The sequence below is a fragment of the Canis lupus genome, chromosome 21 (assembly GCF_003254725.2).
Source record: "Canis lupus dingo isolate Sandy chromosome 21, ASM325472v2, whole genome shotgun sequence".
Classification (NCBI taxonomy): domain Eukaryota; kingdom Metazoa; phylum Chordata; class Mammalia; order Carnivora; family Canidae; genus Canis; species Canis lupus.
In genome coordinates, this window is record NC_064263.1 from 37,030,385 (window position 1) to 37,052,577 (window position 22,193).

The following is a 22,193-nucleotide window of genomic DNA, read 5'->3' on the forward strand; positions in this document are numbered from 1 at the left end:
AAAGGGAGATCCAAAGAAAGGGCAAAACTTACAAGCTTTTATATTAGGTTAAATAAAAGGCAATTGTGAAAAAGTATCTAAACTACATGGGGAGGCTACAGAAAGATATTATTTTAACATGGTCTATTTATGCAGGATTCTCTTGGCTTTGATTCCCCATTGAAGAATATTCCTTTTCTCCTGGTACAGGGAGGGCATCTTTCATATGGGAGTGTTTATCTCCTGTTTCCAGGAAGAACAGGGGAAATTAGAATGCTCGTCTTTGCATCTGCTGTTTTTTAAGTGTCCTTAGCTCAAAAATAGTCTTTATGCCAAAGTGGCATATTTGGGGCTGGCATATCCTGCCATCCATCAAGAACTGAAAAGTCAATAGTTGGGATATAAGGAATGATTTAGAAGGGCCAAGAACATACCACCTACATTTCTGAAGTTGCTAAATATCTGAGAGTCATATGATTCACTTCCATGTGAAAACCAAACTTATCTTACAGATCTCTGAAACACTCAGAACAAATGCATTAAGTTTTACCCTCCTTTTATAGCTAAGGAAGTGAAGGTACAAGGGCCTGCGTGTACTTGTTCAGACTGGCAATAGATGGACAGCGGAAATATCAGAAACTTGGCAAAATTGTTTTTCCCCCTTAATAACAGTGTTTAAAATATGTTTAAAGCAGATGGCTTTTGGATATTCTAATTGACTACAGGGAAAGGTAGAGATCACCAAATGACTTGCAGAGAATAAATGTCCCCACCAGAAATTTGACTCCCTTGTGAACAGTTGCCTGAAACTCTTTCCACATTATGAAAGTATCTCTGATGCATTCTAGATAGCTGTGATGGGTTCTCCACTGTAACTACAAAGGAAGTTGTGTTCAACTTTAGTGTTGTCAACATGAGTATTTTTTAAAAATATTTTATTTATTTATTCATGAGAGACAGAGAGAAAGAGAGAGAGAGAGTGAGAGAGAGGCAGAGACACGGGCAGAGGGAGAAGCAGGCTCCATGCAGGGAGCCTGATGTGGGACTTGATCCTGGGACTCCAGGATCATGCCCTGGGCTGAAGGCAGATGCTAAACCGCTGAGCTGCCCAGGGATCCCGACATGAATATTTTTAATGTGAAACAGTTACTCTGAGATAGTTCACATTCTCCCTTGTCATGAAATCTGTAAAGATAAAGCGTCATAAAAATAATTGCTAATTCTGTGAGGTCCATGAAAGACATATGTAAGATTCCATGTTATTCATTATGGGGAACACAAAGATGATAAGGACAAGGCAAAATGACTTGATCTTGTTTTGGAGATGGCAAATGTGGCTTGGTAGAAAGATTATGTGGTTTGCCATCAAACAGATTTAGATTTCAATCTCACTTTTGTCACCTAAAAGCTATGTGATGTTGGGCAAGTTCCTTGTCTCATTGAGCATCAGTTTTCCTGTCTATGAAATTCAGATGAGTAGATGAATACTTGCATAGGGTTGTTGGGAAGATAAAGAATCTCATCAGAATCACTTAATGAGATGTTGGCAAGAAGAAAAGTGTTTCCTCAGAGCAGGAAGATGCAGTATTTGCATAAAAAAAATTAGTGCTTGACCTTCCTTGTTTTTTGTTTTTAAAAAAGTTGTGAAATTCCAAGGGATTCAAAACAGCTATAACATCATATGTAGCACATGTGTTTTTGTGTTTATTCCTACAATTTTTTTTCAGTAATACATGATATTTCTCTTTAGGTTGTCAACTATTTGTGAATAGGTGTAAATTATTTTCGCTTGGTGGAATTTACCTTCATTTACAGAACTGTATTTCTTTTCTTTTCTTTTCTTTTTTTTTTCCCCAGAACTGTGTTTCTATAGTAAGGATCAAAAGCACATACAGGTATTTCATACTTGAATACAATTACAATGCAGTTGATTCCAATAAATGGCAGCGCAATTTTCAGGGCTCTTGTTGAAAGATGGGAAAAGCCTTTGAATGAATGATTACTTTCTTTGGTATTATACATTACTACTTATAAGTTAGACTCTGGGCAAAAGCGTTCCTTGCCTTTTGTGGAGGCACTTTTTTGTAGATACATAAATTCTTTGAATTCACTTTAGAATGATGGTGCACCAAAGGACACTGCCCTCCCCATGAGTTTGTACGATCTTGGAGACTGAACCACTGTTTTAAGTTCTCCTCCAGAAAGCCCATCTAGGGGGTGCTTGTGTGTGCTGGGTGTCTCTTCTGGAGGCATATGTTACATACACACTGACTTCAATCTAATGAGATGCCTTTATGCTCAACCCTAAAATCATTTTCGAAAATCATAATGTACTCATTAAGTAATTACTTAATTTTGTCATGTGGTTTCCTCAGAACTAATAGCTTATGTTTTCATATTTACATATAGTTATTTGAAAAAATCAAGACGTTTGCACAGAAATTTAAAAACTTACAATGAAAGTATTCTCCAGAAATAGTGTCTAGTTGCACATGCTGATAAATCTTAGCAGTGGTTTACTAGTTCTGCTCTTCTGAGAATATGCCCCTATGTTCCCTAGGCATTTAGATTGTTAGATAGCTGGCATTTATGTCATTAGGTCATTTTAAAATGTATTTCCTCATTATATTATAATGAACCCTTTATGTCTGTCTTCCTATTACACTCGATGGTCTTTGGGAAAATATTGTCTTACCTAATTATACGCCTACCTCAGGGACAAGTACTCTAAACAAAGGCATTTATCTGAACTGAACAATTTAATGACTAACCTAATAAATGAAAATCATGTAATCTTTAATTCTTCTGCTGCCGGTGCTCTTTCACAAGCTAGAATTTGACCCAGAGTCATGCTTGTTTTGGAAACGTTATCCCTGGCCCACTCAACAGCAAGTGCTTCTTTCACCTGGCCCTGGCGATTTCGGAATTCTGCTACAGGCCTGGGTTCCAGGCACACACATCTGGCCTAACCTAGTGGAACGCCTCATCCCTGAGGGTGAGCAGCTGTGCTAACTTCGTGTTCTGTGTCCTCCTGCAAGAATGACTGCACACGGTGCTGGACTGTGAGCATCTCCAGGGCAGAAGCCATGACATTTAAACGAAAGTTTCCTGGGTTCAGAACTTAGGTGGGCCACGAAGCACGCAGGTCAGCACACTTCTGTGGCTTCCAGCTGGGTGCAGCATCATGGGTGCTCTTATGCCACCAACTGGGGCCAGGGGGCTGAAACAAGCTCTCAATCCTTAAAGAAGAAAATCAGCCTGAACCATCCGAGCTCATTCTTAAGTGCGCCAAGAGCTCTCACTCACTTCACATTCTCACAATCCTTTTCTTTTTTTCTTTTTCTTCTTCCTCTGGTTTGTAGTTTTTGAATGATAGCTGAATCCTAGTGAGACTGTTTACACGGAGCCAAAGGCAACCGTAATGTCATTATTACAGAGTCGTTCTGACAATCCCTTAATTGTAAAAAGAGAGAGAGAGAGAGAGAGAGAGAGAACATCATATTATATATGAAGGTGGCTTGAATGCACTCATCTGAACTGTGCGGCTTGACCAGTCTGGATACCGGCCAGATCAAGAGACGGAAGGTTTCCAGCTCCGGATAGGGTCCCGTGTGCCCCTTCCATCCCCCGGGGGAACCATTATTCTAACTTTCTCTCACCATCGGTAAGTTCTGTGCCCAGGACCGTGGCCGGGTTGGGAGCGCGGGGCTGGCCCAGGCGCACGCTCGGCCTCCTCCCGGCGGAGCATCCCGCGGGGCTGCCAGGAGGCCCCGGGCGGCCGCGCCTCTCCGCCGCCGCGCGCCCGAGCCCACGCCACAATGGCTGCCCGCGCTCCCGCGCGCCGGGCCGGGCCTCGCGCGCCCTCCCACCTCGCCAGTGGGCACCCCTCCCGCGCCACCCGCAGCCGGGCGTGGCCCCGGGCGCGACCCGCGGGGACCCCGAGCGGCCGCGGGGGCGCTCCCGAGCCCGGGATGTGCGGCGCGCGCCCATTGGCTGGACCTCCGGCCGCAGAGCCCGCCTCCCCGCCCTCTCTCGACGCTCCCATTGGCAGTTCGCGCCCGCTCCCGCCCCCGGCCCGCCGTGATGGAAGCGGGTTGGGGCGGGGGGCGGTGGAGGGGCCGGAGCGCGGAGGGGGCCGGGGGGTGGGCTCTCCTCCCGGTAAGGGGGCGCGAGAGACCAGAGGGCCAATCAGGACGAGCCGTGGAGAAGAGGCGCCGCGCCAGCCAATCGCAGCGCGAGGTCCGGGTCGGGGAGGTTGACGCGAGTGTGGGCGGCAGCCAATGGGCGTGCCACTACCCGTCCGCTCTTCAGCAGCCGGCCGGGGGCGGTGGAGGAGCGAGTGAGGGGAGCGCGGCGGCGGCGGCGGCGGCGGCGGCGGCGGAGCCATCGCTGGACGGCCGGGGGGGAAGCGAGGCCCGAGCCTCTGCGTCGAGGTGAGGGGCGGCGGCGCCGGCGCCGGGCCGCTGCTCGGCCGGCCCGTCCAGGCGGAGGCTGCGGGAGCCGGGGCGACAGGCCGCCGGAGGCAGAGGCGACACCCGCCGCCCCGTCCCCGTCCCCGTCCCCGCCCCCACCCCCACCCTGGGCCGCCCGGAGCCGGGGGCGCTCGCCCCTGCCGGGAGGGTGTGGGCGCGGCTGCGGCCGGGGCGCCGCCCTCGGGAGGGCGACGCCGGGAGGGGCCCGGCTGCAGCCGCGGAGCCGCGGAGCCTCGGGGGCTCAGCCCGGCTGGGAGGCCGCGCAGAGGGGGCCGAGGTGGGGCGGGGTGCTCCGCGGGTAGCCGTCCCGGAGGAGGCCCGGGCGGGGGAGGATTTGTGGCCTGAGGAGGGGAAAAGTGATGGGGAGCGGGTGATGATGCTCGGGAAAGGGTGTCCGGGGAGAAGGTGCGGAGCCTGGGAACGGGGCTGGCCCCTGGGAGGCAGGCATTGCGGGGAGGGGGGGGGGATCCGCGGAGAGCCACGCGAGGGCAGGGTCTTTAAGGTTAAGATCCCTGGGCAGATGGGGGACACGTGGGTTCGAGAGACACCTCCTCTCACCGGAAGGGGACCGAGAGCAGAAGGTTTCAGGTGCGATGCGGGCGGAGGCCAGCGAGGGGAGAGCCTACGGGGAGCCGGCGAGGGGCTTTAGGTGGGGGCGCCGAGCGGTGTGGGTCGGTAGGGACCACGCAGGCAGGCGGGAGAGACTGCAGAGCCCAGGGCCTCAGGTCACGGTCGGTCATAGGTTAGGATCCTCGGTTCTTTCCCTGCTCGGGGAGGGCCAAGCCCTCCGACCTAACTCCCACCTGGGTGTGTGTGTGTGTGGGGGGGTGGGTGCTGATCTTGCAGCTCCCCTCCCTCCCCCTCTCCTCGGGACAGTTCCTCTAATTGTCCCGCCCCAGCAGCGCAGGCACTCGCCGTCTGAAAAAGTAAAGGCACAAATCTATGGCTTGCTTTTGATTGGATGGCGCTTGAGGAATCACTCACTTCTTTAGGTTTGAAAAACGTTAGGATGTGCTGGTTTAAAGGCGGCCTCTCAAGGTACTTGCAGGAAATCGGCCCCGTAGGGGGAGTTTCTCAACTATCTTGTTGGGCGTGTGCGTGCGTGTGTGTGTGTGTGTGTGTGTGTGTGTACTACAGCGTGAAGATGATGCAAGATCCCTTAGAGTAACACAGTGAAAGGTAACCTACAAATGCAATTCTGTTACTGTAGGATCACCCACTTTGATGCGGTCGAATTTGATTATGTATCAATACTTGTTGGGAAGTTTTTTTTTTTTTTTTTTTTTTTTTTAGTCTTGAGTAGAGTGTTGTAGCTAACTCAGTTCAATCTTGCTTAGGGGAAAAGAAAGATGTGGTATGTGTGCATCACTGCCACCACCTTTCTGTGCTCTGCTTTAGGAGTTTTTATTTGTGGGGTGTGGGTAGAGGTTGGGGGCTGAGAAGAGCAGCAGAAGAGAAAGTGGCCCACTACCACTTTTTTTTTCTCCCGTGGATTTCGATGGGAGGAGGCCATAGGCACCGAGGAATCATTTCTGCTTGAACATAGGACGAAAGGATCGCAAAGAGTTAGACACCACTTTTTTTTTTTTTAAAGATTTTATTTATTTATTCGTGAGAATACACATACACACACACACACAGAGAGAGAGAGAGAGAGAGAGGCAGAGACACAGGCAGAGGGAGAAGCAGGCTCCATGCAGGAGGCCTGATGTGGGACTCGATACCGGGTCTCCAGGATCATACTCTGGGCCGAAGATGGTGCCAAACCCCTGAGCCACCCGGGCTGCCCGAGTTAGACACTTCTTGACAAACATGAAGTGCCAAGGGCAGACACCAAAGAGGGCACGTGTTGTACAGGATATTTCTTTAGCCATATCACCGGAGCATCATAGCTAATGGCCCATCCTTGAGGAGGTAGAAATGATTCTGTGGGAGTAATTTCTTCGTTCTGTTATTCACGGATCCCATTTTACCCTTAGTATAACAGAATACCTAAGGGCTCAGGTGCGGAGGCAACTCAGAGCAGAGAAGTGATCTGAGTGGTGTGGAGTTAGTCGGGGAAGGTTTCCAGGAGGAGCTGGGTTTTAAGACCTCTTTAGAACTGGGGGGTTTAGATATGGGTTATTGGAAGACATAAGGATGACAGTCCAGTAGTTCGGAAATGCTATCAGCAGCTGTGGATAAGAGTGGCATTAATAATGGTTTTTAAGGGGCGTGGAAAATTTGAATGATTTAAGAGTGTGGAGATCAATTAAGTCTGTGACTGTAGCTTAGTTGATAAATAATGGTTCTGTCCGGTGGTTAGGAGAGAAGAATTAGAACAGTTGATAATGGGTTGGAGACAGGTAGTAAAGGAAGGAGCAGGAAGATATTATTTGATAGCTGTGATAAGAAAATATGTTAAAAATAAGTTGGGTTATTGAGAGGTAGATTGGGTGTTCAACAGTAAAAGAATCAGAAACATTATTGAGTCCTGTACTGGATTATGTTGATAATAGCAAAATTTATGGGGCGCCACTTTGTGCCAGCCACTGTTTTGAGCTTTTCAAGCATCATCGTTTTTTGAGCATCACTGTTTTATGGATGAAGGAACTGAGATTTAGAGAGATTTAATTTGCTCATGGTCACACAGCTAGTCAGTGGTAGGTCAGGATTGATAAAGTCAATAAACATCACTTGAGGATATGCTTCATGCCAGCCACTGTGTTGAATACTGGAGGTTCACAGTTGACAAGCAAATTCAAAGGTCAGGCCAGAGCCGTATTTTTTTAGAGATTGTCAGGAATTATAGAGGAGAGCCAGTGAAGGAAGAGGAAAAGATGAGTTGGGGAGACTTTTGTAGACACTGAGGAATATACTGTTTTGGGAAACTTAGGATAGAAATAGTTTTAAAAAAGAGGAAGTAGTCAACAGCAAAATATGTAGCTGAGAGACTCAGAAGAACAAAGATAGAGAAGAAACCATTAAGTCAGGAAAAAACTTGTGTGAATTTAGTCTCAAAAACCAGAATTAAGATATTAAGATATAGGCAGATAGGTACTCATGTTTAGTGGCAAGTGCTCTATACAGATTTAAAGTGATGATGGCAGTTACGGTCAAATTCATAGGAAAGATGTTGGTATGCCCCTTTCTAATACTTTAGTCTTCCACTAGTAAGATCATGGATGGTTTAAAAACGCTCATGCTCTTTATATTTTCCAAGTTAAAAAAAAATAAGCATTACTTTTATAATTAGTAAAGGAGAAAATCATTCTACTGAAAATAATGAGCTAATAGGGAATATGTGAATGGGCTTCTCTGAATTATGTTTGAGGAAGGGGAAAAGATGGTCTTATTTCAGTGTAAATTGCTGCATCTGAGATATTTTGGTAAGTACATTCCCGTCTTGGAAATGACTAGACACTTTCTGAAACTGTATATAATGAAAGATGGCATTTGCTTAATCTTGAGGGATCAGGTTACTAAATCACCTTGGAGCATGGGGATGTGGTCTTGGCTCTTCTGAACATTGGCCTTTTTTTTTTTTTTTTTTTAGAATATTAATAAATGAATCTAAGGTTAAACAAAAGTACAACACTCATTCGATCGAGTCATTTTAACTATGTCTTTTGGACTTTATGCTCTTTTTTTCCTTCCCACGCATTGGTTCTATAGTTCCTCCCTCAGTGGGTTTGTAATGGGTTTAGAGTTTCAGTTCAGTAAGACGATATGAAAGTGCTGAATTCACATACAGCTAATTTAACTTAAAATTTGTCATTGCTTTCCGTTCCCAATTTGAAGAAGGAAAGAGACCAATTTCAAGACAATGAAATAAGCTTTTCTTATCAAATAATAATTTGAAAGCAAACTAGTGGGATTTGCCCCAGGATCAGTACAGTTTTATTCCAGTCTCTAAAATGGAGATGGAGGAATCTTGTAAGTCAAGAATAGAATCTAGTTTTTAGTTTAATTTGGCCCATAGGGATGGTGGGAGGACGCTTAATATTTCATCTAGGTACCGTACTATGTTCCTTAAGTAAATTATTACATTTAGTTCTCATCCAGTTCTCTAAGGTGGATAACCTATTATGGATGAGAGAATGAGGCTCAGAGAAGTTAGTAACTTTGCAAAGGTTGGAGAGGTAGGAGCAGAGCTGAGATTCAAACAGAACGCCAAAACTCATACATATGAGATAAAAGGCAAGGAAGACTTGTTTATATTAATATCTAAAATTGAAAAAATGCCGCATAGCCTTAGGTGTTTGATAACTGTTGGTTACCTTAGAAGGTGGGACTGTTGCTCTGTGTGTTTGCATTGTGACACTGGCTCTTAAATGATGGTGGTTACTCCGTGTGTTTTAGGGGTGCATTATGTTACCTTTAGAGGTATGTGTTTTCACATTTTAATATTTTTTGAAATGAAAATGTAATTTATAGTGTCTGTTTTAAAATGTTTCTGAAATGAGTACTATGTCTTTTTTTAATTTTGAAGATCTAATTGTCTTTATTAAATGATTCATAAATTGGACCATACACCCTCTAGTAAGTAGGGAGGCACTCCCAATGGCTCCTATGTCTTAAAGTCAGAAGTGTGTCTCAGAATTGAGGAAGTGTAGTATATGCATATAGTTTGCATGTGCAATGTCTTACAAATTTATTATGTGCATTTTCTCCCCTGCTGCTGCCTTTAGCCTTTTACCTTCTTTTTTGTATGGTATAATATAGAACTGAAGTATATATCGCCAATAAAATAGTCATTCTCTTTAGTTGGTGAATATTAGAGTGTAGAAGAAAGTACTTTGATATGGAAAATTCACATTGTGCTGTGAATCAGCAGATTTGAGTTTTAATTTTGGTTTTGCTAATAACTTGGTGTGTAACTTGAGGCAAGTCACTTTCCATCTCTGAGCTTTAGTTTTTCTCATCTGTAACGTGGAGTGGGGAGGGGAACTTTTAGAACTTCCAGCTTGAACAAACTGTATGCCTTCATTTTAGATAAAAATGTGTATGCTAGGACGCCTGGGTGGCTCAGAGGTTGAGCCTCTGCCTTTGGCTCAGGGCATGATCCTCGTCCCAGGATCGAGTCCCACATCCGGCTTCCTGTGGGGAGCCTGCTTCTCCTTCTGCCTGTGTCTCTGCCTCTCTCTGTGTGTCTCTCATGAATAAATAAAATAAAAATCTTAAAAAAGAAAAACAAAAAAAGAATTAGTGGGAAGATTTAAAAAAAAAAAAACAACGTGGATGCCCTAGGTTCTTTTTAAAAACTATATGTATTAACTTTCTACTATTTTTTTCTTTGTCTGCATCTCTTTGCCTTCTCTCCTTGCCCTTTTTTCTAGGGATCTTTGAGAGTACTATCAGATCCAATATATTAGAGAGGATGTGTTATTTTTGATATTCTACATTTACTAAGACAGGATATTTGAGAAAGTAGGTACTTAGTAAGTAGTTAACAAATGAATATGTTTTATCTGAGTTTAATAAAAGGATCATTTAAATGAAATATCATACAGAAGCAGTGAAGGTTTCTTTGAAATACAGTTCTGCCTAAATAATGAATTGTGTTTAGTGAAGGACAGATATACAAAGGAAAAAAACTACTGGACCTGTCTTTGAGAAGTTCTCTCTGTGTTCTAGTAGGAGAAGGAATCTCCTTTAAACTTTGTATTATGGAAAGTTGCCAACATAAAATGCATATCACCAACTTTAGCATTTACAAACTTGTGGTTAATCTGGTTTAATTTTTACCTCCACCCACTTGCCCCCTTTTTATTTTGAAGCAAATTCCTAGACATTATTATCAGTTACTACCGTATAGCATGATGAGTGTGACAGTAGACATACTTGTCTAAGTGAAGTGGAAATCATTCATTGAAATATATTCCGAGACTTGTGTGTTATACTATGCTAGGCAAGAGAAATTAGGTATAATAATTTCCTGTAGGCAGAGGTAATATAATTGGATAGACTGTATATCCATCTATAAAACAATAAACAACATGAGATTATATGCCAAAATTGGTGATAGAAATTCTAAATGAAAGAGGACATTATTTCTGAATGAAAGTAGGATTCAGATAGGGAGAAAGAACATTAGAGTTGTTCACAGGGTGATAAGGTGATGACATGGAGAAAGCATATAGTTAGCAAAAGCTTAACTGTAGCTTCATAGAAAAAGTTATTTCTAAATCTGTATCTCTGTCTTTTAGATCTCTGCAGCATGTTATTGACATACTTTGATCTTAAATCAATGTTTGAAAAAAAGCCAATTTCTGTATTATAAATTAGGAAACTGCTTTATTACTATCACTGTGTGGTGAATTATTTGACACATTCCATTAAAAAACCTTCTCCATATCTTAGTACCACATGTATTGACAGGTCCACTTTGTCTAGAACGCTTGTGCCATCAGCTTTCACATATAAATTATTTAGAGATCTTAAATGGTGATGTGTATGTGTGTTTAAATGCTGTTAGGGATGCCTGGGTGGCTCAGTGGTTGAGGCCTGCCTTCGTCTCAGGTCATAATCCTGGAGTCCTGGGATTGAGTTCCTGCAGGGAGCCCACTTCTCTCTCTGCCTATGTCTCTGCCTCTCTCTCTGTGTCTCTTGTGAATAAATAAATAAAATCTTTAAAAAAATAAGAAAAAATAAATGCTAAGCATTAGGCAATCTTAAGATTACTTTGAAACATCTAGTTTATATCATTTTTTTGTCTTTTATGGAATTCGTGCCAGAAATGTTGTCATGACATGAGTTTTCTCGTGTGAGAATTCCTACTTGAATTTAAGGAATTCTTACTGTTATATATTATTATTTTGGAATGTTGACTTGAATATTTTGAAGTAATCTGTTCCATAATGCAGAAATTTTTAGTCAAAGGTCATGAACCTCTTGAGCATCTCCTCAAAGCTTTGTGCTATCTCCTTAGAAAAATAAACAGTAATCTCCACTTGTCTGTAGTTTTGCTTTACATGGTTTTAGTTACCCATGTTCAGCCTTGGTCCAGAAACAGGTAAACCTCCTTCTGATGTAGTAGAAGATCAGTAGTAGCCTAATACTAAGTTAGAATGCCTCTGTCATTTACCTTCCTTCATCTCATGGTGTAGGCATTTTATCATCTTACATCATTAGAAGAAGAGTGAGTACAGTACAATAAAATATTTTGGGAGGTAGGAAGACTATATTCACATAACTTTTGTTGCAGTATGTTGTTATAATGGTTCTATTCTATTGCTGTTAATCTCTTACTATGCTGAATTTATAAATTGAATTTACCATAGGTATGTGTGAATAGAAAAAACAGTATGTATAGGATTTGGTACTGTCTGGAGTTTCAGGCATCCACTGGGGTCTAGGAATGTATCACCTGCAGGTAAGGGGAGGGATTACTATTCTTGCACACTTTGTTTTTCATATAATTTCAGAGGCTTAATAAGACTCTCAGAACCCATTTGGGGGGGGGTCTATGAATCGTTATTTAATAAACAATTCTGTAATGTATAGTCAGAAATCATATTGCTAAAATTCAATTCAAATTTATTTCTGAATGTGCTGCTCACCTTTTTACAAACAAATGTCTTTCATTATTGAGTGATAAAAATTATAAAACTCATTATACATATGCCTAATTTTTAAAAATAGGCCAATTCTTTTTTGAAAGATTTTCTTATTTTTAAAAACAATTAATTTATTTTAGAGAGAGAAAGGGAGAGAGCACAATGGGTGAGGGACAGAGGGAAAGGGAGAGAGAGAGAGAATCCTCAAGTAGACTCCCTGCTGAGCAGGGAGTCCAACACAGGGCTTGATCCAGGACCCAGAGATTATGACCTGACTCAAAATCAAGAGTCAGCTGCCAACCGACTGAGCCACCCAGGTACCCCTTAAAGATTTTATTTTTAAGTAATCTCTACACTCAATGTGTGACTCAAACTCATGACCCGGATATCAAGAGTTGTACACTCTACCAACACTACCAACTGAGCCAGCCAGGTGCCCCAGACCAATTCTTAATTGGATTCTTGAGAAAAAATAAGCTATAGTCTGCTTAATATAGCCAGATTATGAATATGTTGAATGATTGCCAAAAATTTTGGACTAATTGCTTGGTACTTCATATAATGGCTGCTACCCATCCTAAATTAAGAGGAAGTACAATCTATGACTTTTAAGAATTAATATATAAGTATTTCTTCATAGGTAAAGGAAAACTACTTCAGCCTAACTTACCCTTCTATATAGTTGACATCTGTGGAGGAGAGGATTTGTTCAAGTATTTTGAGTTGTAGATTTGTGTTAAAATTACTTCCTACATGTGATATGGGGACTTAGAAATGTGTTTTGGACTGAAAGGATTGATTCTCTCTGGAGCCCTGAGATTGGGTTTATCTCTGTCTAGTTTGAAGGATGGTCCTAAATAAGTTTCTTAGAAATATGTGGTTTTGGGGCACCTGGGTGGCTCAGTCTGTTAAGCGTCTGCCTTTGGCTGGGGTCTTGATCCCAGAGTTCTGTGAACAAGCCCGTTTGGGGCTCCCTGCTCGGTGGGGAGCCAGCTTCTCCCTCTCCCTCTTTCTGCCACTCTGCCTACTGTGCTCTCTCTTCTCTGTCAAATAAGTAAAATCTTCAAAAAAAAAAAAAAAAAAAAGGAATATGTGTTTTTAAAAGGTTGTGGGCTGCACCTAAAATGTAATCATAATAATGGTTTTTAGCATAAGCAGAATCCTCAGGAGATAGGAACAATTGAATTAGCTGCTATTGAGACATTTGACTGTTTGAAGATCAGTGAATTTTAAGTGTATTGCTTTAAAGTGATAACCCTTGTGACCTGTTATAGTTAATAATTCTCTGAGTATCTAATGTACTACTAGGAAACAGCATAATAATAGATATGTAGACTTTGAGAACTAGAAGAAGGAGGATTTAACCATCAATGATTTTGCCTCCTTTTCAGTGAATTTTTTGAATGATCAGAGCAGTTAACTGGCCCAAGGTCAGGTGGTTAGTGGCAGTGCCAACAGTGTTACTCATTACTGATTTTTATAGGTCTGTTGTACTTGTGTATTTTGGCTGTCTTCATTCTAGATCTCAGTTTCTGAAGAAGGAAGTATCTTTATATGCTATGGTTTTTAGCATTGTGGCTTTGATTTTCAATTTATAATTGACTAAGGATTATCTGGATTTTTATACTCTTAATGTTTTTACTTGATGTATAGTTCTCAACCCATATTTAGCACAATAACCCATGGTTATAAGGCTTATTCAGGTAGGGTTCTTAAGAGTTGAAATCAGTTTCACAGGTAAAAAAGGATACTAGGAATTCACAAAGTCATCAAATACTCCCGTTTTCTGTACCTTTCTGAGTTGATCCCTACCTAAAAACATTTAGTTGCAAGCTGTATCTATGAACCTGGCAAAGTTTTAAAGATAAACTAGGAAACAGGTTTTTAAAAAATATTTTATTTATTTATTCATGAGAGACTCAGAGGCAGAGACACAGGCCCGAGGGAAAAGCAGGCTCCTGGCAGGGAACCTGAGGCGGGACTCGATCCCTGGACCCAAGATCACGTCCTGAGCTGAAGACAGACGCTGACCCATTGAGGTGTCCCCAGGAAATGATTTTTGAGAAGAGGGTTTTGTTATCGGATTTGGTCCTTTTATTTTTTATTTTTTTAAAGATTTATTTATGAGAGAGAGACAGAGACAGAGGCAGAAACGCAGGAGGAGGGAGAAGCAGGCTCCATGCCAGGAGCCTGACGTGGGACTCGATCCCAGGACTCCGGGATCGCGCCCTGGGCCAAAGGCAGGCACTAAACCGCTGAGCCACCCAGGGATCCCCGATTTGGTCCTTTTAAAGACAGTTCTAGATGGTTTCCAGAACAAGAGACTGGAGGGGTCGTTCACATCCAGCTTAAGTGAAGTTATAATTACTACTTTGAAGGGCCTGATTCCAAGTCCTTTTGTCACGTTTGGTTGATGTAGACCTGGTGGGCAGGGACAACACCTGCCCCTATGTCTGTCACTTGTGTTGGTGACCTTATAGCCAGGGCAGGGATCCTTCTTAAAACAGTGACTCTCAAGCTGTTTTAATCCCAGCCTTTTAGCTGCGTCATTCTTTAGCTCAATAATTCCCACTGTCTGGTGGAAAAATAGTAATAATTACCAAAGTACAAGCATTTTTTGGGGGGAAGGATTTTCTTCAGCAGTTAGAGATATGCATAGATCCTAATTGAATCACGGAAAATGTACTTGTCTTAAAGTCTAGACTAGTTAGAAAACTGTAGGTCTCAAATCCTAGTGATGCAGTCGTATAATACATTCTGCACATTTAAGAAAACAACTCAAATGATATGTACGAAGCTCAACTAATGCTAATTTTTAATTAAAAAGTAAAAAATAATGACTTGAAAACCATGGCCAGCTAAAGACAACACGACTTTGCTGACAGCAAGTACCTTTCTTGAAAATTACAGGATTCTAGCTTTTGAGTGTGCATATGTGGTAGGAGCTTTGTAACATTGGGAGTTGCAGCAGCCAGAGTTATTGATTTTATACAGATTGAATTCTTCAGTGCATTCTAATAACATGCTCATTTTTGCGACTCTTAATGACTGGCTTAATCGTTTATTTATAAGTAGTCTTACGCAACAAAGGAAGATCATGCTTTCTAAATCATTTGTAGTCCATTGAAAATTTGGTCCATTTTTATATAATGGTTACTTTAGAAGGTAATCTGAGCATTGTTTCCCTAGCTGTGTTAGGAAATTTGTAAAAGGCTGGGCTTAAGTGTAGCGCAGTGGGCTTCTTTACCTCAGGACATTTGGTAGTCTTTGATCTGCTAATATACTTTGTTGATCCCTGGTTGGGGGTAAAGTATACAGTTTCCCAGCCCCATTTACCGTGATTTGGAAAATGCTGCCTTGGAGGATGTATCTGTTTTTAGATTCAGCCTTGAGAACAGATTCAGAAGGTGTACAAGAAAGTGACACAAGAGAAACAGGAAATAAAGCATAAAGCAGGAACTTCAAAGCACTTCTCTGCTTTTGGCATTTGCAGTGATACTCAGACTGAGTCTGAAATGCTTCTAAACTGAATCTAAACTGCTTCTGTAAGCGGTGAAATACCTGATTTTACCAGCTTGTTCTAATCTTCATGAATAGACTTTGGTACTTTTAAATTACACCCTACAAAATACATAATTAGTCATCTGCCTGATTACTAATCAATTTTTGGGTAAACCTGTAGATAGTCTACATGTAATATTCATGGTAAGCATGATACATTTTCCTGTTAAGATCAGTTTTACTGAGTAGCTTGAAATATTTTTATATTAACCCTTACATATATTATGGAGTCAAATGTACAACTTCCATGAATTGCTAAGCCAAATGGAATATTTCCCTTTTTAAAAGTTGTGTTCAAGAAGCCTGATTTTTGGTAGTACACTTAAGGTATTAGTACAGCTATGTATATTGGCTATTTCACTTTTCTGAAAATATTAGGATGACAATTTCATGTCTTAACATGAAACATTTTTATTATGGTAAGTTGAGTCTGTAGAACAGTAGTTTATATAAGAAAAAAAATCATGTGACTCGTGGCAACTACTTTTTAAAAATTGTTTTCTCCCAGAATGCAATTGAACACATACTTCTCTACAAGCAACGGAACTATATATTACCAAACTGTGTTAATAGGAACTCAACCCTTCTTCTGTATGCTTTACAGTAGAAAAGTTACCCTACTGGTACAGGTTTTGAAGACAGAAAGTGGATATTATTGAAAAATTAAAGTTTTCTTGTCAGCAGATCATTTTAATCCTGTAAAGTTGACATTTACCTTCTGATGGAGGAAAGCTTGACTTTTTAAAGATGTCTTTGTGTTTTTTATATCACTCAAAGGAATTTGGAGTCTGATATTTGTTAATGTCTGATACTTCCCAGGATAATGAAGCCTTACCTTAGATGAGGCACTTATAGCTGGTCAAAGTGCCATGCTTATGGAGCCACCTCAGTGTATAATGTAGTTCTGTAGTGCCCGTAAGAGAACTAATGAACCTATTGGGATTCCTTACCACCAAGAAGTATCTTAGACATTGAGGGAGATAGGATTCAGAGAGTTAAGTATTCATAGGCCAGTGTCTGTGTAGGCAAAACAGAGTGCCCATTATATCTACTTCAATAGGTTCTTACAACAGAGTTGGACACTAGCATCTTTTATTGAAAAAAGAAATGTTAACCAAGATGCTACAGCTATTCTTTTGTTTGTGGAAAAATGCCTTATAAGCCTTAATTTTTGAAAAAGGAAAAAAGAACCCACTATTCTTACCAGCTTGAGTACAGTAAATAGTTTGTGCATTTTGAGTTTGCATTTTGGCCCTTTATTTGTGGCTTACAGCATACTTTTAGAGGCGGTTTTATGTTGAATCTTAAAATATGAAATAATGATTGCAGAGTTATTAAAATACAGTGGAAAAGACACAAGACCAATGGTTCCCAATATGCCTCTTGATGGAAGACTATCAAAAATCTTAAAATATGTACTTGCCTACAAGGTTAAACCTCTTCATAGTCAAACTAAAATGAGTTGGTTTGCTTTTGGCTAGAAATGTGTCAACTCCAAGTGGTAGCTTACTGATTATATGTTCACAAGTAAGTGAATAAGCGAAAGTGAAATTTTTATTCAGTAAATGAGGTTATTTGGTAGGCAAAATATTTCAAAGTATGAGGCCCATGGGGCTATATTTTTTTAAGGAGTTTGGATAGCTAAAAATATGTAACAAGGAACAACTCTGTTGTTTCCTAGGCAGGAGAAATAGGTCCAACATGGATTAAATAGTTGATAGTCTCAAAAGTTATAAGCAGTTATCTCACCATACTCTTGGTGGCAGATGGTATTTTCTAAAGATGGTTTTAACAATATCTCCCATCTCACATGTTCTTTCATGTGATCTGGACTCTTCTCTCATCCTGAAGGGTGGGGTTTATGTGTTCCCCTCCCCTTGAATTTGGGTGGTCTTGTGAATCACTTACAAGCAGTAGAATGCAGCGGAAGTTACACTGTGTGACTTCCAAGGCACAATCAGAAAAAGATGAGAGAGCTTATACATAACTCACTAGAATACTGATCTTGGAGACTTCAGCAGCTTTGTAAGCAATCTAGGTTGAGATTGCCATGCTGCAAAGCAGCCCAAACTACTTCTTGTGGAGTGGTAGGAAGAATCTAAGATCAGGAGCTAGAACTTTTCAGCTAGAACTGTTTACTTGAACTCTTTCCAAATTCCTAACTTATAGATATCATGAAAGAGATGAAAATGGTTATGTTTTAAAACACTAAGTTTTTGAGTGATTTTGTTATATAGCAATAGATAACCAGAGCACTGCTTTGCTGAATCTGCCTTTATATGCTGAGATTTGACAATGTGCAAAGGTACGGTAATGAATACACCTAAATTATTTGTTTTGGGATTTAAACATTACCCTTATTTTGGTCTTTTATTTTTTGGAATATAAAACTTTTTTTTTTTTTTTTTAACCACTGTATCCTGCCCCCATTTGCAAAGGCCAGTCTATCTTTGAGTATTAAATAGTCTATTTTGGTAACTGAAACTATATTTCATGTGTTGGGAAGTGTCCCTGATATGTTTATTATGACATGAGAGCATAAGCATCATCTTTTTTTTTTTTTTTTTTAAAGATTTTATTTATTCATTCATGAGAGACACAGAGAGAGAGGCAGAGACACAGGCAGAAAGAGAAGCAGGTTCCATGCAGGGAGCCCGATGTGGGACTCAATCCCAGGTCTCCAGGATCACGTCCTGGGCTGAAGGCGGCGCTAAACCGCTGAGCCACCTGGGCTGCCCCATAAGCATCATCTTTTCACTGTACCCTAATTTTAGTTGCTATTGATGCTGATATTTGGCTTTCTATTAGTTTCCTGGGGCTGCTGTATAACAAAATACCACAAACTGGATGGCTCAAACCAACAAATTTATTGTCTCATAGTTCTGGAGGCTAGAAGTCTGAAATCCGTGCTCCCTCTGAAACCTGCAAAGGAATCATTCCTTGCCTCTTCCCAGCTTTTTTGTTGGTAATTTTGGTGTTCTTTGGCCTGTAGCTGTGTAACTCCCATTTCTGATTTTGTCATCACATGGAGTTCTCCCTGTGTAGCTCTATGTCTTTACATGTCTCTTTCTTATAAGGATACCAGTGATAACTAGATTAGCAACCCACTCTGCTCCAGTGTGATATGATTTACCTTAACTAATCACATCTTCAACGATCCTGTTTCCAAATAAGGTCACATTCTGAGGTACTAGGAGTTAGGAATTTCACATCTCTTTTGGAGGAACACAGCTCAGTCCATAACAGGTCTCAAGGGAGATTGGTATAATTATGTTTTAACCATTTATATACATTTTTTACTCCAGAGTAGATGTGAATGGGATTTTTCATCATACCCATGAAGTCTGTTCTCTGCGTGTTAAGTCCCCCTTCCTTCTGGCCTGCACGCATAATACATATAAAATTTGATGGTAGTTTTTAACTGTTAGGCTAATTGACCTCTTTGAGAATCTGATAAAAGCAGTGGATTCTTTCCCTAGAAAAATGTGCAGATGTATGGGTAGGACTGTGTGTTTGCACACATATATAAACAGATGCACCAAAGCCTGTTCATGAACTTCTGGATTAGAGAGTTAACTAATTTCAGTTGGTTAGAGATACCTAAAATCTCCATTTCCCTTTTAGTGGAAAAACAAAAGGGAAAAGGAGGAGGAAACAGAGGCATATGTATAGGGTTTATAGGATCCCCTCACTGTCATTGTGGCTACCTACAGCTTTCTGGGGAATTTTCATGTTTATGTGATATTTATCCTTAGTCTTATCCTGTGCTTAGACTCTTTTCCCCTCCCTCCTGCTCCCAACCTCCTTATATAACCTCTACCTAAGTAAAATTGTAAATAATGTTCTACTTTTCTGTAGAGGAGAATAACTGAGGTTCTTTTAGGCGTGTACCAGTATACAGGTTTTTATCTCTTGCTATAGTGTTGGATTAGCTCATGACCTCTTTAAATTCCATTATTAAAAAAATTTTTTCTAAGGCTTATTTATTTGAGAGAGATTGAGTGTGCAAGTGCACAGTGGGTAGGGGTAGAGGACAAGAGAAACTCAAGCAGACTCTGCGCTGAGTATGGAGCCTGACGCTTGGCTCAGTCTCACAACCCTGAGATCACCCACTACCTGAGCAAGAACCAAGAGTTGGATGCCCAAGTGACTCAAGCGCCCCAGTTCTGTGTTATTTTTTGATTATCAAAATTATTTTTAAAGAGATAGTGGTCTAGGGTTTCTGAGTCTGCAACAGGCGTATATTCTGTGCTCTTCTTTACTTGCAGCCTTTTCTCCAAAATAATATTGCCCAAACCTCACCTCTGAACATCTTTTAATGGGCTTTCCTTTTTAAAAATACAGATTTTTTTAAATACACATTGAAATAGGCTATAGATTATGTCTTCATTTTGCATTTAGCCACTGGCATATTTATTTCTGAAGCCTGGCATTCATGTGTTGGTTTGTTTTTGAAGATATTATAGCAAATAGGTATTTAATGTTTTACAGTGATATTCATGATAAGTCTAGTTAGTGAAATCACAGGTGATGAATTTTCAGACTAGACTGGCTTCCCATCTATATGTTTCTCATTTGCGTTCATTTTCCTGAATATGAAATACTGGAAATCACTATTTAGAATAGGTGCTAGAAAACTATGGCTTTCACACTGCCTTCCTCTTTTTGGGAATGACGTTTTATTGGAACACGTCTATACCCATTCATTTACTTATTTATTTATGGCTGATTTTTTGCCCCAAATGGCAGAATTGAGTAGTTGATATAATGAGTGTATGGCCCACAGAATTGAAAATACTTACTACCTAAAAACCCTTCACAGAAGACCTTTGCTAACTGTTGGTTTAGAATGTTTTGTTATTCATTCCTTTTAGGGATATTTGAAACTTTTTTCTCACTTTTCAGTGATGGAATCTGAAGGTTATTAAAAGACCATCTACCTTAACTTTTTGTCTGGTGCTTGAATTTCCTTAGGTACTTCCACCAAGTGATCATCCAGCTTAGAGGTCTAGGACAGTGATACAAAAACAGCATTGAATGTGCTGTATTAAACACAGAAGAATGACTTTTGATTGGGAGTCAGTCAGTGACTCCCAATGAAAAGATAGATGAAATATCTTATTCCTTGTCCATTGGGTCTCCTTTCTGTTTCCATCGGTAGTTTTTGACTTTGGCTTTGTTTACATGATGAAGGCAGAAAGGAGCCAGATTTTAAGAGTAAGACAACTAAATGGACCCTACTTCAAGATACAGCTGTTAAATGATGGATTGAATAGTTAGGCATTAACTTGAGACGTTCATATTCAGTACTTAGTTGCTCTAAATAAATTTATAATTTCTAAAACATAGAACTTAGTCCTTATAAATACAGATTTGTTGGATTTTACAGTTTGTGTCAGAAAATGCTTGTGCAGTAAGAAACATACAGGTAGAACAAGTCAGGACTTCACTGCAGAACTGTATTTGGTAGTTCTGTGTATGTGACTACTTAGTGAATGTGGTGAACATAGGCAATCTCTCAGATGGAAGAGGGAGCATCTGATCCAAAGGTCAACATTATCTGAAGGGGGAATGAATTTCTCACATTTCATTCTTGAAATCCAACCTATTAGAGGCTTGAACAGTTTCATAGTTATCATCTGGTTTTTGACCTAATAGATTTTCCATCTAATAAAGAAATGGAATGAAAATATAAGTAATGAAGATTAGCAGAAGAAAGATAATACGCTTTTTTTCCCCTTAACAACACTACCCTTTTATTTTCACGTTTAAAAAGATTTGTAAGGTGCAACTCACTCTGTCTCTTTGTCTGCCTCCCTGTCTCTGTCTTTCTTCCTTGCTCTCTCATATACGCTGAGAGTGTTCTTTTTGCTTTAATAAACTTGCCTGCTTGTGTCACTCAACAACAACAAAAAGATTTGTCAACTTTTTTCTAACAGGTGTAAATGAATTTGTAAATAATTAGAAGACAAAATATAGTGGAGACTGGCTAATTGAGAGGAAAATTTGTGCTTTAAAATTTTTTTTTGGTATCCTCTGATATTTCTATTTTATAAAAATGTTTTAAAATACATATAATAGGGATCCCTGGGTGGCGCAGCGGTTTGGCGCCTGCCTTTGGCCCAGGGCGCGATCCTGGAGACCCGGGATCGAATCCCACATCAGGCTCCCGGTGCATGGAGCCTGCTTCTCCCTCTGCCTGTGTCTCTGTCTCTCTCTCTCTCTGTGACTATCATAAATAAATAAAAATTAAAAATATATTAAAAAAATAAATAAAATACATATAATAGATGCACATAGTACAGAATTTAAAATTGTACAAAAGGATATGTAGTGAAAAGTAAATGCTGCTCATGTCTATTACCTACTTGTCAAATTCTCCCTCCCAGAGGTAACCATCATTACCAATTTTTTGGCTTTTTTTTTTGCCAGCAGTAATCTATATATTTATAAGCATGTGCATACTTTTTTCCAATCCTTTTCTTTTTCATAAAAGATTATGTATCATACGGTATATTTCTTTTTGGCTTTTAAAATATATCATGTGAGTGCCTGGGTGGCTCAGTTGGTTAAGCATCTGCCTTCAGCTCAGGTCATGATCCTGGAGTCCTGGGATCAAGGTGAGCAGGGAACCTGCTTCCCC

General features: G+C 40.6%; 1 protein-coding gene across 4 annotated transcripts in view; it reads left to right on the forward strand.

Annotated features, from left to right (window-relative positions):
• Positions 1-2,213: 2,213 nt before the first annotated feature.
• The window catches only part of FAR1 (fatty acyl-CoA reductase 1), a 69,558-nt gene continuing 49,578 nt past the window's right edge, over positions 2,214-22,193 (forward strand). Inside the window, exon 1 of one of the 4 annotated variants that reach the window (XM_035704243.2) lies at positions 2,214-3,643. The gene's annotated coding sequence lies outside the window, so the exon portion shown is untranslated. Of the gene's footprint in view, positions 3,644-4,261; positions 4,413-4,707; positions 4,729-22,193 lie in introns of those variants that run through there. The other 3 variants (XM_025459538.3, XM_025459539.3, XM_035704242.2) reach the window with 3 other exon arrangements.